Source organism: Anthonomus grandis, chromosome 9 (assembly GCF_022605725.1).
Source record: "Anthonomus grandis grandis chromosome 9, icAntGran1.3, whole genome shotgun sequence".
Taxonomy (NCBI): Eukaryota; Metazoa; Arthropoda; class Insecta; order Coleoptera; family Curculionidae; genus Anthonomus; species Anthonomus grandis.
This window is the reverse complement of record NC_065554.1, coordinates 14,323,769-14,338,081: the sequence shown is the minus strand read 5'-3', so window position 1 is coordinate 14,338,081 and position 14,313 is coordinate 14,323,769. Positions and strand designations below refer to the sequence as shown.

Below are 14,313 nucleotides of genomic sequence, written 5' to 3'. Positions count from 1 at the left end.
TATTTATGACCAGTATAGGCATTTAATCGCGCCTTTGAAATTTTTGTCAGGTCTACCCGCGGCGATGAAAGTCTTCGTGATTTCTGTAGTGACCAAAGTTTAGTCTATCGTGGTATTAATGTGGCAATTACAATGGCGTCCTTTGAAATTTTCGGTGGGCTTTATGGTCCCGACATTTCTTATCTTTTTGTTATGGTTTGAGAAGTGGATTGTTCCGTCCGTGTTGGATAAGAACCTTATATACAGGATGTTAAAAATTCGAGGACTAACATTGGGATCTCGATAAACGTAAGAGATCAAATATGATGCAGATTTGCGGATTTTTTTGTGGTTAATATTATACGAGGGGTGTTAAAAATATGTTTTTCAAATTCTAAAGTAGCTTTTTTGGGCTAAACAGAGTTATTGACAAAGCCTTATTTAATCGTCAGTAAAATTTAAAACTAGTAGATATTAGAAAGCAAAATAGAGTTACAATATTTTTTTTCCAAATTACACATACATATTTGGTAGTCACGACAGAACATCATTAAAAAACTTATAAATGCTTTAGTAACTAATAATCTTTTTAAACGCTTTTTAAATCTAATATAAGACTTAAGTTTTCTTATTTGATGAGAAAGGTGATTGAGCATTTTCTTACCCATGTAATTAAAACAATTTATCACTTGCTCTGAATGTGGAATCGGCTACCGATGTGAGTATGTAAGACGAGTTCCAAACTAACTGCCACCTACAATTTCCTGCTTCTGTTTTCTGAAGACTATATTGTTTCAATCATATACAGGGTGTTTTTTTAGTAACATTCAGGAGTTCATGCGTATTCCTTGGACGAAATCAAGCAAAAAAGTTCCTATATATGTCCTATAAACGTCTTAGATTTTACATTAAAGGTGGTAAAGTTAGAAGAAAAAAAATCTACTTTTTTGATAAATTTGATATCCATATAGATATTTTTCTGAAAAAAGAGCATATCTGGTCCCTTCGTAATTGTTCGCCCGATGCACGATTTTCACATAAAAAAATAGAAACCATTCTTGTGGATAGCCATAACGCCTAAATCTGATTATCTTAATCAAGTATTATTTTTATAACTTTATTTTCAAGTTTTTTCGGTAGAAGACCTTTAGGACATATAGGAACTTTTGTAGCTCGATTTCGTCCATGGAACATGCTCCTGAAGTTTGCCACAATATTAAAAAACACCCCGTATAAGCAACAAAAGGTCAAGATTCTATTTTGCACTAAAAGATGCCGACAACATTTACAAATTTTCACTCCAAAAAGGGCTGTAATTAAAAATTCAGAGATTGGAGGGACACAAAGTCAATGGTCTCAAATTATGTTTATTTTTTAAAAAACGATTACACGTGTTTCGTCCTAAGGCATCATCAGATCTAAAAGAAAATAGACAGTACAGGACTCCTTTTTGCCCTTGTGATCTCCATCTTCTCTAAAAAGTCAAGCTTCGTTCCCTTGGGGCACTCATGAAGGATTTTTACATTTTCTGGGATGGAAGGAAAGTGTTTTGAGGACAATAAATGACTTGCAAAAGCCGATTTAGTCTCGGTGATTTCGGTGTCTTTGTGTTTATTATATTCTCTTAAGTGTTTCTGCACTCTAGTTATTATTTTCCTTCCAGACTGACCAATGTAACCGGCATTACAGTCCCCGCAATTAAGTGAGTAAACTCCCGATTGCGATGGGCTCTTGTCTTTCCCCGTTTTTAAGTGAGATTTTTATGCATAACCTGGAGAGTAAGATAATGTACAGTACCTTTGCCAAAGACATTGTTTTTTACAAACGGTATGTGGATAATGTCGGTTTGGCCTGGAGTGGGGATGAACTCCGACTGGATAATTTTTTGTATTTTTTAAGCTCTATGTCCCTCTCTCTATGTATCGATGTAATCGTTTTTTAAAAAATAAATATAATTTGAGACCGTTGACTTTGTGTCCTTCCAATCTCTGAATTTTTATTAATAAGAGGTCTTTTTGAGAAAAATGCACTACTTTTTTGAATTTGAGGGCTGTAATTGCTTTTTTTTCAGAACAAATACTGTATTAAAGAGATAATGGGCACATGATCTCCAGAAACAAATCCCATAGCGAAGATGTAACTCCACAAGGATATAATAAACACTTTTTGCTCTGTAAAAGTCTACGTTCTTAGAAATTACTCTAAGGACATACCAACCTGATGACATCTTACTGCACACTTTAATTATATGTGCCCGGTATTTAAGTTTGCAAATAATTGTCAATCCTAAAAACTTGTTAGACTGTTTGATTGAAATCGGCTCTTTATTGATAGTGACAGAATTAATTAAACATTTGAAACTTAACAAGCCTTGTATATGTCACAGAATACTGCTGCAGCAACTTCACCAGAATTAAGTGTGCCATAAAGAAATTGAAGAAGATCAAAAGTATCACACGTGCTCTTGGCCTCTTGAAACCCAAAATGTGCCGAGTTTATAATGTTAATTTTTTCCCAAAAAAGATATCATTCTCACCTTCAACAATCTTAGATATGGTAGGCAGAAGAGCTATTGGTCTAAAATTAGAAAGACCGCTGCAGTCTCCATCCTTATGAACCGGAACAATAATTGCTTGTTTTATTATTATTATAAGTGAAATATTCATTTAATGTATCCATAAATGCTTGAAGGGCCTTGGGTGGTAATGCCGAGAGTATCCTTACAGAGATATGATCCCAACCTGCTCATGTTTTATTTTTCTCATCAACATCTCTGACCTCCAAAATATTAGTAGGAATAAAGAAAAATGTCTCCCCCACATTTACATGCCTCGTATAATCGTGAGGTGTATTTTTACTAAAAACATCCTTGGTGAGTTCATGAGCAATGTTACAGTAACAACAGTTTAGTGTGTCTGCACGTAAATTGGGATTCAATTCGAGAGTTGTGCGGCATTTCCCCGTCAACTCGTTAACAATATGCCATGGCTCTTGATTTATTTGGCGACTCGTCAATTCTCCTACGATAGTAATATAAATCCTTCTATAATTATTGAAGTAGACCAGAAATGATTTACTGTCCATAGCACATTTTGGTATGTGATGCAGGGCTATCATATTTTTCCCTGGAAATTTTAACCTTTTTGTATACCATGCCTTGTTTCCCTAGTCTGGGTTTTGTCACAGACGCTACCTGGTCGATTTGAGCTGAACCTTGTTTTGAGTTCAGGTTCTACCAATATAATCGGAATTGCTTTTGGTGGCCAAGAATACTTTTTTCTGCAAAGGTTATCCGTTTTTTAACTGCAAAAAGGTTTAACAGAAATCAGATTCACAATGAATTGGTGATTATTAGTGGTAAAGACTGTATGAGTCCGCAGATAAAGCGCAGAATTGCACGATGAATAGCGTGTAGAATGCCCAAAAAGCGCCATTACGGACGATGTGAGTGCAGCAGTTAAAAAAATAATTTAGGACAGACGATGGACTATTGATGATATTTTGGAAATGATGCAAATCCTGCATCTCAAACTCACTTTAATCCACACAATATTGTCGCAGAAGCTTGGTTACAGTTTTAAAATGCTTGAGAAAGAAGGCAATGATCTTTACATGATTTTTTACGTTTTGTGACAGGAGATGAATTTAAAAATTCAATATTCTGCTGGGAAGGTTATGGCCACGGTTTTTGGGATGAGTCAGGTGTTTGTTGGTCGAATTTCTTGAGCCAGGTACCATGATGAATGTGGATAGATATTGTGAAGTGCTAGAGAAACTCGGAAAAGCCATTAAACGGAAACGCCCTGGAAAATTGTTAAAAAAATCTTTTTCATGATAATGATTGGCCTATTGTGCCAAAAAAACACAACTTTGGTTCAGAAATTTAAATGGGAAATGTTCGACTACCCACCTTACATACTCTCCAGACCTCGCACTAAGTGACTAATTCCTTTTCCTGATGTTAAAATTGAGTGGCCAGCACTTTGCTTCAACTCAGGCAAAAATTCGTTAAATCGTGGATATCAAAAATGTATTGAAGTCCACAATGACTATGGAGAACAATATTTCAAGCGTAAAAGAACAAAGTCAACGTATTTTTATAACCTAAAACTAGTGGTTTATTTTTTTCCAATACAAGGAAACTTATTATTTGAATACCTCTAATACTATTCTTTCGGATATCTTCGGAGCCTATTGAAAATTTACCATTTTTTAACGGGATTTCGTTAATTACAGAAACACGCAAATTCGCCATCTTCGTATCTCTCATTTTGCAACAGCCTTTACTAGTATATTATACGCATTAGTATATTTACTAGTATAGTAACATTTAGATCTGAAGAAAAGTTCATAATCCCTGAACCTGTTTTGATCATGTCTAAAATCTCTTTCTGACCTTAGTTAGCTAAAACCTAGCAACCTTTTAATAAAGTGGATCTGAACAGCTCGTAGGTCCTGAATCTGCTTTTTGTGTTTTCAAAAACCCTTTCTGTCTAAAACAGCGAAATAGAGACAGGTTTTAACTACTGCAATCAAATATCGAGATAAAGCTTCAGCAAAAGAACGCAAATCTCTTCTTTGGCATGAATTATCAACGAAATTCTTTGAACAGTTGGAAACATTATTAGGCAGAAATTTCAGAAACTCTTTAAATTGCTAATGATGCTCTGGAAAAATGGATATTAAAGCTCTTTTTAGACGTGATTATCCATCTCAAGATAAGGGATATTCCAACACAACCAGACATTTTACCAATTTTTAGAAACGATTTTCTATAAGAGACTGAACAATCTTAGAACTCTAATTAGTAGTCGTCTCTATATATAATTGTCTTATATTTTAATCTGTTGATAATCTAAATGAGGGAAAAATGTAGTATTTTAAAGAATAACATTAGATGCTATCAATTTTTTGTTTATTCTTTTGTAAGCATTACAAACTTGTTACAAGAATCTTAAAGACTTCTAATAAAATTATCTTTATCATCTGTAGTATTCACCACTTAATCTAAATACAATTCAATTTGCCAAATAAAACTAAAAGTTAAGGCGCAGACTCTTCACTCATCATTTCAAGCTCCCAGTTAAAATCTTATTTTTTCTATCAGGAGTCTGGAAAGTTTCGACGAAATTAAAACTTATTCCACTTTCTTAAAACAGTTCTATTCCACATTGATAATATCCTGATAGCAATCCAAGTCTCGGTCAAACTGGAAACCCGAAAGATTAATTGCTTTGTATATCTGGATTAAATTTCCAATTTTAATCAAGGAACGGGACGAGCGCTCACTCTATAGGCAATCAGATGGGAAAGTGTCCCCGGACAGTCTGTAAAGTGCTCTTATGTCGGTTATCTTTGTATTAAACCTAAAAAGTTTTTTCTTGTTTTTAAAATGTAAAACGCCATTTTTGCCCTTATCTTGTAAGTCAGTTTCATTAGTTCAGTTTATTGACTCTTAAATTTAGCTACGTTTCGTTTTATAGCTTTAGCTGTAGTATCTAGTTTATGGTAATTTATCTTGTTTGAGAACCCATTTGGACCCAATTTAGGTTATTTTATTATAAATCCTCGTAGCTTGAATCAGATTGGCTCATTGAGAAACTCAATGATTTCTTGAAATTATTATTTTCATCAAAACAACATTTCCAAGTGTTTCTAAATATTGGATCATTCAAAGCCACCAAGTTTTACGACACTTTAATCAGTTTCGTGGTTTATCTTTCTTATTGAATCAATACAAATATAGTCAACTCGAGTAAGGCTTAAGTATTGGCTTCTGTTACACTATTTTAGTTTCTGCATACTGAGGAAACGGTTTTACATTTGTATAGAATGGAAAAATATCATTATGATCCACTATAGACATTATGTGATGGGAATGATAAACTAGCTTCTTATATCTTGTTCGAGTACCATGCATTTAGTAATTGGAGAATTCAAATCTGAAATATGATACTCTAATATAAATATTACCACTTATGAAAATGTTGCCAGTTTTTAAACATCGAGTCTCAGGATTAAAAATCGAGATAAAATAACAATAATGAGTGTTTCATATCATTGTCAAGTATACTGCGCTTACCTACTGGAGAACTTAAAACCGATTGAAGGCAGACAACGCACAGTGTTGAGAGTTAATCGTTACCAAAAATTGGTAATGATTAACCCACTGGGACAATCAAGAGTTGTATGTGTTTGGTCAATCCGCTTTAGAAACATCAACTGAAAATTGCCCAATTTCCAAAATGTTGTTTAATTCATTAATCGGATTCAATAGTCGTAGGGCATTATAAAATAATGATTCTTATCAATTATAGTGATCAACTACATGCAAAAAATTATATTTACCATTGATAATATGATTTTTTATTTTATATTCAACAATCTTAAAATTTAATCAGTTTTAAGATTTTTTGTTTCTTCTTTATTTTTAAATATCTTACAGATATATGGATAAATCTTTTATTAAATTTTAGGAAATCTTAACGAAATACGTTAAAAATTAAAGCGCAGACCTGTCACTCACCATTACATACTCCCAAGTTAAAAACCATATTTTTCAACTCCACACACTAATTTATATTACTCTTGTCTGGAAAGTTTCGACGTGCCTGTGAAATTAAAACTTATTACACTTTCTTGAAACTTTTCTAGTCGAAACTGAAAATTTACTGATAGCAATCCGACTCCCGGTCAAAATGGAAACCGAAAAGATTAATTGCCTTACATATCTGGATTAAATTCCCAATTTTAATCAAGGCGAACGCTTACTCTATAAGCACTCAGAATCGGAAAAGTGTCCCCGGGGAGTCTGTAAAAGTGTTCCCATGTCGGCTATCTTCGTATTAATCCTGTAAATCTTTTCTTGCTCTGATATTTTGAATTATGCATTGGTATAGGGGAAACGATAGATAGCAAATTGATACGATATACTAAATTGGACATTTGTTTAATATATTTGAGTGATTGAGTTGGATCGTTAGAATATATGTGGCTTTTGTTCAGTAAATCGTTAAAATAAAAGTGATCTCTGTTAAAAAGAGTTTTATGGATATGGAGTTTATTAGGAAGAATATGCGCTTCAAAGATGCGCCATTGTTAAAAAACCATCATATTCTAGAAAATAATCTAAAATAATCGGTAATGTCATTTTTTATAGCGTTTTTCCTTGCGTTATTTTGAAGCAGATAAAACAAACATACCTATTGACAGTGTTTATGCAAAAACACCGCTTCTGAAAAAAAATGCTTTTGGTAAAATCTTCAGTGACATTTTGATAGAAAATCTTTTAATTTTTTGTTGAAGATTATTTAAACGTAAGGAAATCGTAAACAAATCCATTGGGTTTAGATTGGCTATTTTATGGGATTATTAGTACCCTCGTTAGTATATATTGATCTATCCGGCATAAAATTATCAAGAAACGAGTGTGTTGAATCTAGTTAATAAAAGTGTTTCTCTTTTTTTGTTGTAAAAATTCTCTCGATTTTTGCAATAGAATCGGCTAGATCCCTTAGAAATCAAATACCATAACCCAGTCATTATTGTTTTTGAAAGTGGCAGACATTGGTAAAGTAATACAAAGTAATTTTCGAACTTCCATTGTCTTTATTTTAAATTTAGCACGACGTTTCGGTTTCCCACCGTTATAAAGTTTAAACTAACCACAATAACTAGTCTATGGTTGGAAAGGTTTGACGTCTGGTCATGTGTGAAGCGCATTAGATCCTTGTCATTATTAACATCTGGGGACTCGCTTTGTCTCGCCTATGTTTGACTCTCCACGTTCATAGAGGATCATGGTATACGCAGTTCTTGGGGTCTGGCTTGGTCTTTGATACTAAACTTCTTTTGACTGTCTTCAAAGTAAAAGCAGTGTTGATCTTGAATTTAGTGGCAATTCTGATTTTCTTCGAAGTTCCCTTGTACCAAATTATTAAAGATCCTCCAATTGCTAGAGGTCTTTCGATCCCTATACCTTCATTCTTTCCTCATACTTGTCTTTTTTAGTTTCCTTGGACACCCGTTCTGCTGTAAGTCTTTGATGATGTTTTTTATTTCCCTGTTGAGGTTTTTCAACATTGTTATTGCGCATTCTAGCTGCCCTCCGAATACAGGGTGGACCTACTTTCAAAGGAGGATAAATAATTCCTCCAACAGAGCAAAAGAGTCTTGGAAGATTTTAAATGAGCTAAGGGGCAAAAATAATGTCTTGGTTATTCCAAGTACCTTAGATTACAATGTCCTCAATTCCTTCTACTGTGATATTGCTAGTAACCTTGCAGCCAATCTCTCACAAAAAATAGATCCCAGGAGCTATCTCAGCAATGTGGTAGTAGCCGAATCTTTCTTTTTTGCCCCCACAAGTGTAGAAGAGCTTAAACAGTTAATGGTTAATATTAAGAATAAGAGTTCATCAGGTTGGGATGGGCTTTCTCTTAAAATATTTTCTGTTTTACCTCTTGTTGCTTTGCAAGTCTTGGCCGAGTCAATTAACTTTTCATTTATGTCTGGAGTGCTTAAAAAGAGCAATGATTGTTCTTCTTTACAATACTAGGTGGCGATCGCGACTGTCCTTCTAACTTCAGACCTATAGCGTTATTGCCTACTGTAGCCAAAATAGTGGAACGGCCCGTTAAGGTGAGGATGATTTCATTTTTAAATAGGTTTGGCCTATTGAGTCTTCAGCAGTTTTGCTTTCGTGAGTCTGTGAGCACAAATGATGCTATATTTAGCTTTCTAGAGCACCCGTACAACCGACTGAATGTTGGTGAAGTTGCAGCAGCGGTATTCTGTGACTTGTCCAAGGCATTTGACTGCGTGAGTCACAGAGTGCTGCTGATGAAACTGAAGCTCTATGGTTTCAGAGGAACTGCCCTTGAGTGGTTTCGTTCCTACTTATCAGATCGTGTCCAGGCTGTCAAATTTAATGGTGGTATCTCTAAGGAACTAAATATAAATGTGGGTGTTCCGCAAGGATCAGTACTTGGTCCTTTACTTTTTCTCATTTATGTGAACGATCTGCCACAACTGCAGGTAACTGGCAAATTTACATTGTTTGCCGATGATACCACCACCCTCTGGCACGACTCTGATGTTTCTCAAATGGAGGCCAATATAGGTGCAGATTTGTTAAACATAAAAGACTGGTGTGATGCAAATTTTTTGACATTTAATGTTTCCAAAACAAATATCCTTAATTTTAAATGTAATACAAATGATATATGTTTAAATAATGAAGCCATCACCATGCCATCGTTCAGTAAGTTTTTGGGTCTTTCCATAGACAAGTTCCTTAAATTTGAAGACCATGTTGTGAATGTATGTAGAAAAGTCTCATCAGGCTGCTACGCCCTAAGGGTTATTGCCACCAGTCTTAATTTCTCCATCGCCAGATCTGCATACTTCGCGATTATCGAGTCGCATCTTCGATATGGAATTTGCTTTTGGGGTTCATGTTCAAATTCACTTTTTAGTTTAGTGTTTGTACTCCAGAAAAGGGCCATTAGATATCTATGTGGGGCCAAGCCTCGTGACTTATGTCGCCCGCTTTTTGTAAGTCATAATATTTTAACTCTGTGTTGTATTTTTATTTTGGAAACAGTTGCTTAGTTTTTGGAAAATATAAACAGGAACTCCACTTAGGAAGCCACTATAATACGCGACAAAATTATTTGTTGAGGCTACCCATTCCTCATTTTGAACTTGTCCGTAGCTCTATCATATATGGAGGTAAAAAGCTGTTTAATAAACTTCCACTAGAAATGAGACAACTTAAGACTGAAAAAAGCCTACGTACAAGGACGAAAATATTTCTTGCTAGTAAAGCGTACTATAGTTTAGGTGAATTTTTTAATGATTAGCATTTAAGTATTTTTCAAAGTTTTATATAATTTTATTTTATTTTAAATTAGTTTCTCGTTTTTATTCCTTTAATGTACAGTCTATTGGCTTTGTCTACAACTTCTATGTTTATATTGACAATAAAGCATTTTTGAGTTTGAGTTTGAGTTAATGATTCCCACCTTCGTCGAACCAGGATGATTGGAATTATAGTAGGTTTTGTCCTGTTTGTGTTAGTTTGAGATATACTGATGTCCATTATTGTTCTTTACAAGAATATCTAAGAAAGGCAGTGCTGACTCCAGTTTCTAACTTTATCGTGAGCCATCGTTGAGGCTTGGCTTAGTTTTCTTAATGTGCTCCAGAAATTTTCAAATAATAATACCTCAGCAGCTTCTCTATGTTGGGCTCGATTGGTATTTACCATCCATGTTTGTCCGGTCTCTTATTTTTCTTAGCCAGGTTTTTTTTCTCCCTAAGCCTCATTTACCTTTAATTTTTTCTTCCAGTATTACTTGTAGTTCATACTGCTCGTCCCAGATAGGCTGTTTTTCTTATCTTCATGATTATTGTTAACAGAGGGCAGGTATTCAATCTAGTTTAAAGTCTGCATTTGTTGTTCTGGTGGTCCAGGCTATACGAAGCATTCGCCTGCATATCCAGATATCAAAGGCGTGCAATTTTCGATGTTCTTACTGCTTCACCGCCCATGTTTCACAGCCGTATAAGAGCAGGGACCACGCGAAGCACTTTACTTTTTTTTTAGATATATTTGCATTTTCAGAAAATCTGCCCTGGTTAATTCTATTCTTTTTATCTCTTTAGCATGATTTAACTGATGATTTATTTCTCTGGCCACGTCTATCACAAGCAGCACCAAGGTGCTTAAAATTATCATATAGCACGCTATATAACATTATAAAAAAACTTAATTATCATTAAACTTGCTCTTATAAGAATTTATAAATCACTATAAGCTAAAAAAGAGCCCACGCAAAATATTTTTATTTCATTAAATTCGTTTAATAGTTTATCTAAGATTATAAAATCGATACAAAATTATGTTATTAACGTTATATTATTGTTTTATTAGTAACTTATAAGACTACATAAATACAATTATAAAATTATAATATTTCAATCAACACAATTTGTATTCGGCTGAAATTCTTTTATCACACACATAGAGATTAATAAAATTAACAAAGTTTATAAGCACCATACCTTTTGTAAAAAGAAGATAAATGGCGAAATTGAAACCAACACCACGCCTATTATGGCGGCTTGGCTGATCATACCTGCAATGATTATTATATATGAAAACATTATTTTAGGGTTCTATATTATTATTTAGGGCAAATATTTCCTTGCGCAACGAATTTTACTGATATTATAGGTGCATATTTGTATCTCATTTTTGATGCCCCTTCGGAATATTAAAGATTTCGGATAAGTAAAAAGAATTTCCTAAAATTAAGATTAAAAACATTGCAATTTTTGTGTATAATATTTTGTAAATATCACAAACTAAACCGCAGTTTAGGCGTGTTTTTCTTAAAATTGCATATGCATTTAATTTAATTCGTAAAAGCCAACGTGGCGGAAATAAACCTAAATAAATGTCATTAAAAAATGGATTTCATTAGATAAATCTATTTAATTTTATAAGAAACACTAATATAAAATAATTATTTTATCTGTAATAAAAGTGATATATATTGCTATTTTATAAAAAAATCCGCTTAAAATATAATTGTTTTATTCGCGAACGCTATCAACACGGAACAGATGGCGCTTTTATAGGTGTAAAATTTAAGAGGAAAGATTTAAATGTGAGGATGATTTTGTTATTCTAAGAGATCTGAAGGAATAATATTTGGAATTCTTTTATTAAAAATCTTGATTGTCCTCGACCTTAGCTCACTACTGGTCTCTAGGTTTTTAGAAATATTAGTAGATTCGTTAACCTTATTAGTACTATTTATAGCTTTCACTTCATCATTATCGATATCTGATATGTCCAGTGTTTCAGGTTGATAAATGTCCTGATGAAGACGGCGATCTAATTATCTCACTAATATTTGAATACGAATGAATGACTTTTAATAAAATGGTACTTAAAATATTCTCCTTTACTTTCCTTTTAAAATTTCCCCTATTTTTTATGTTTTTTCAAGAAGTTCTAAAAATTTTTAAAAAATTATACTTTATACATAAGGATTTGCAAGAAAAAGCAGATATAATAAATTACTGTAAAGCGTAGTCTTCAAAAAGTTATATAAACTTTTTAAACAACAATTTTGTGAACAAAAACAAAAATATTTCTATCAACATAGTCCTTATAACTATAAAGTCACTGAGAGTAATTTGGTTTGATAATAGAGTCTTTATTCACCTAATATAACTTACTACAAAACCTTTATAAAATAATTTTATATCTGTTTTATATATATATGTTTTAAAACAATTATAAAGCAACTTAATTATAAATTTTCAGGTTGTTTATAAGACAGAATTATTTTAATTAAGGCTGTTAAGTAATATTTTATTGTTCAATACACTCTTAATATAACTAATATAAAATAATTTTGTTTCGTAGTAGACTTTGTGTGCTGCTTGGGATGTAGCTGTGAACATTTTGGAGGGTGACGCGATTACGATGTTTACATGTTGTTCTTGTGAGTTTCGATCGAAAACCATGGTCTTAGCCTTTGTCGCATTCATCTCTAACCCCATACTCAAACTTTCTGCTGATCAACGCCCGCAGTTCTTTTTCGGATTCTCTCATGACCACAGTGTCATCTACGTATCTTATGTTGTTGATCCCAATACCGTTTCTTTTTGCTCCTTCTGGTCGGTCTTCTAACAATTATTTAGCTATACACTCTGCATATACATTTAAATACTAAGAGAGATTAAAGGCAACCTTGGCGAACTCCCCTTGCATTTTTAATATAAGAGTTATTGCCACTTATTATTCGAATGGAGTCCGGATTATCATTATGTGGTGGCTGACTAGTCCTATGTCCTGTAAAATATGTATTAACCTCTCGTGTTGAATACGGTCACAGGCTTTTGCATAGTCCACAAAACATAGGAATAGCTTTCTCTTTACTTCCAAGAATCTTTCCGCCAAAAGGGTTAAACCCAACTTCTCTGGTGCCTCTTCTAAATCGATATTAGGATCTGCTTAAGTAGTTGTTTTGTTTTAAATAATATATAATCTTATTCAAATTGATTCATTCAATGCATAATTAAGGAAACTTGAAGATGTTTTAACTGAGAAAGTTATGCAGTTATATATATATTATATATATGTTAATATCAGATTCGTTTGTGACAATGTGTAACAATATTCAAATAGATCTTCAAGTCATATGCAAACAAACAAGGCGTTAGAGAAAATAAAGAACTTAGAAGTATAAAATGAAAAGGAGAGGACCCTGACTGCACAGAGATCTCACCCGAAAGGTAATTTTGTTCTACCCACCAAATTAGTACTCAACTCACACGCCAAGTTGGAAACTCGAAGTTAATGATTAACGCAGTCAAATGCGTTCGAGTAATCCTTATGAAATCAACTTGAAAATGCAACTTAAAGGTCTACATAATACTTTAGTCATAACTAATAGGTTCAGGTTCGTAACTATTAACCTTTGAAGAAGAATGTGTTTCTTGAATGTGTTGAAACATATCAACAATTCCTTCAAAATGGTAATTTAGATGTGGTATCCGTACTTTCTCAATGAAATTGAAAATTGATAAAATAATTATAAGTCGGAAGTTTCCGATATGACTCCGACTTTTAAAAATTGGCGCACTGAAGCTGAATTGTTTTGGGAAACATAGTGTGGTAATTAAGGATTCGCAAAATGGAAAAACTTAGTCGTGGTCTTTTAATAAGTATTAAAATATTTTGGTTTTCGAAGTTTAAAACAGGATTACAGTGTGTTTCTCGTACTAGAAAAATTATGAAAGAAACTTAAATTAAATTATAAATATTAAATTTTTTTGTTACTTTCAAGACATTGGTCTTGAGTCTTGGTTTTTTAAGATTCCAGAGTTTTTTAAGACACTCAGTGACAAGTACCGATTCTTTTAATATCATCGCATGTGTGCTTTATCTTGTTATATGTTTCTTCTTTATACAGAGAATAGCCTGTCTTCTTTGCATTCATAAGCTGTTTTAATTTAGAAAACATTCTTCTTTGATTATATGATAAAGAGTTTCTATTGGTATACTAATATTGTAGTAAAGTAACAGATCTTTTTATGGAATAGAGGTAAAAAACGTTTTGAAAGTCAATATATAATACAAACAGCAAAGGTAGCTTTTATAATTACGAGAATCAGTTAAAAAAAAGATCTGTTGTTTTTTCAATAAGTAAGTCTTACTTCTCGTTCAAGCCGATTTATGTATTCTCTAATATTAAGGAAAATATTAAACAAAATCATATTTAAAAAGCGCTTTGTATGTTAGAAAATTTAACG

General features: G+C 33.0%; 1 protein-coding gene across 3 annotated transcripts in view; it reads left to right on the top strand.

The window, feature by feature from the left end:
- Positions 1 to 14,313, top strand: part of LOC126740093 (tyrosine-protein kinase transmembrane receptor Ror) — a 182,379-nt gene that overhangs the window by 63,322 nt on the left and 104,744 nt on the right. The window lies entirely within an intron of this gene.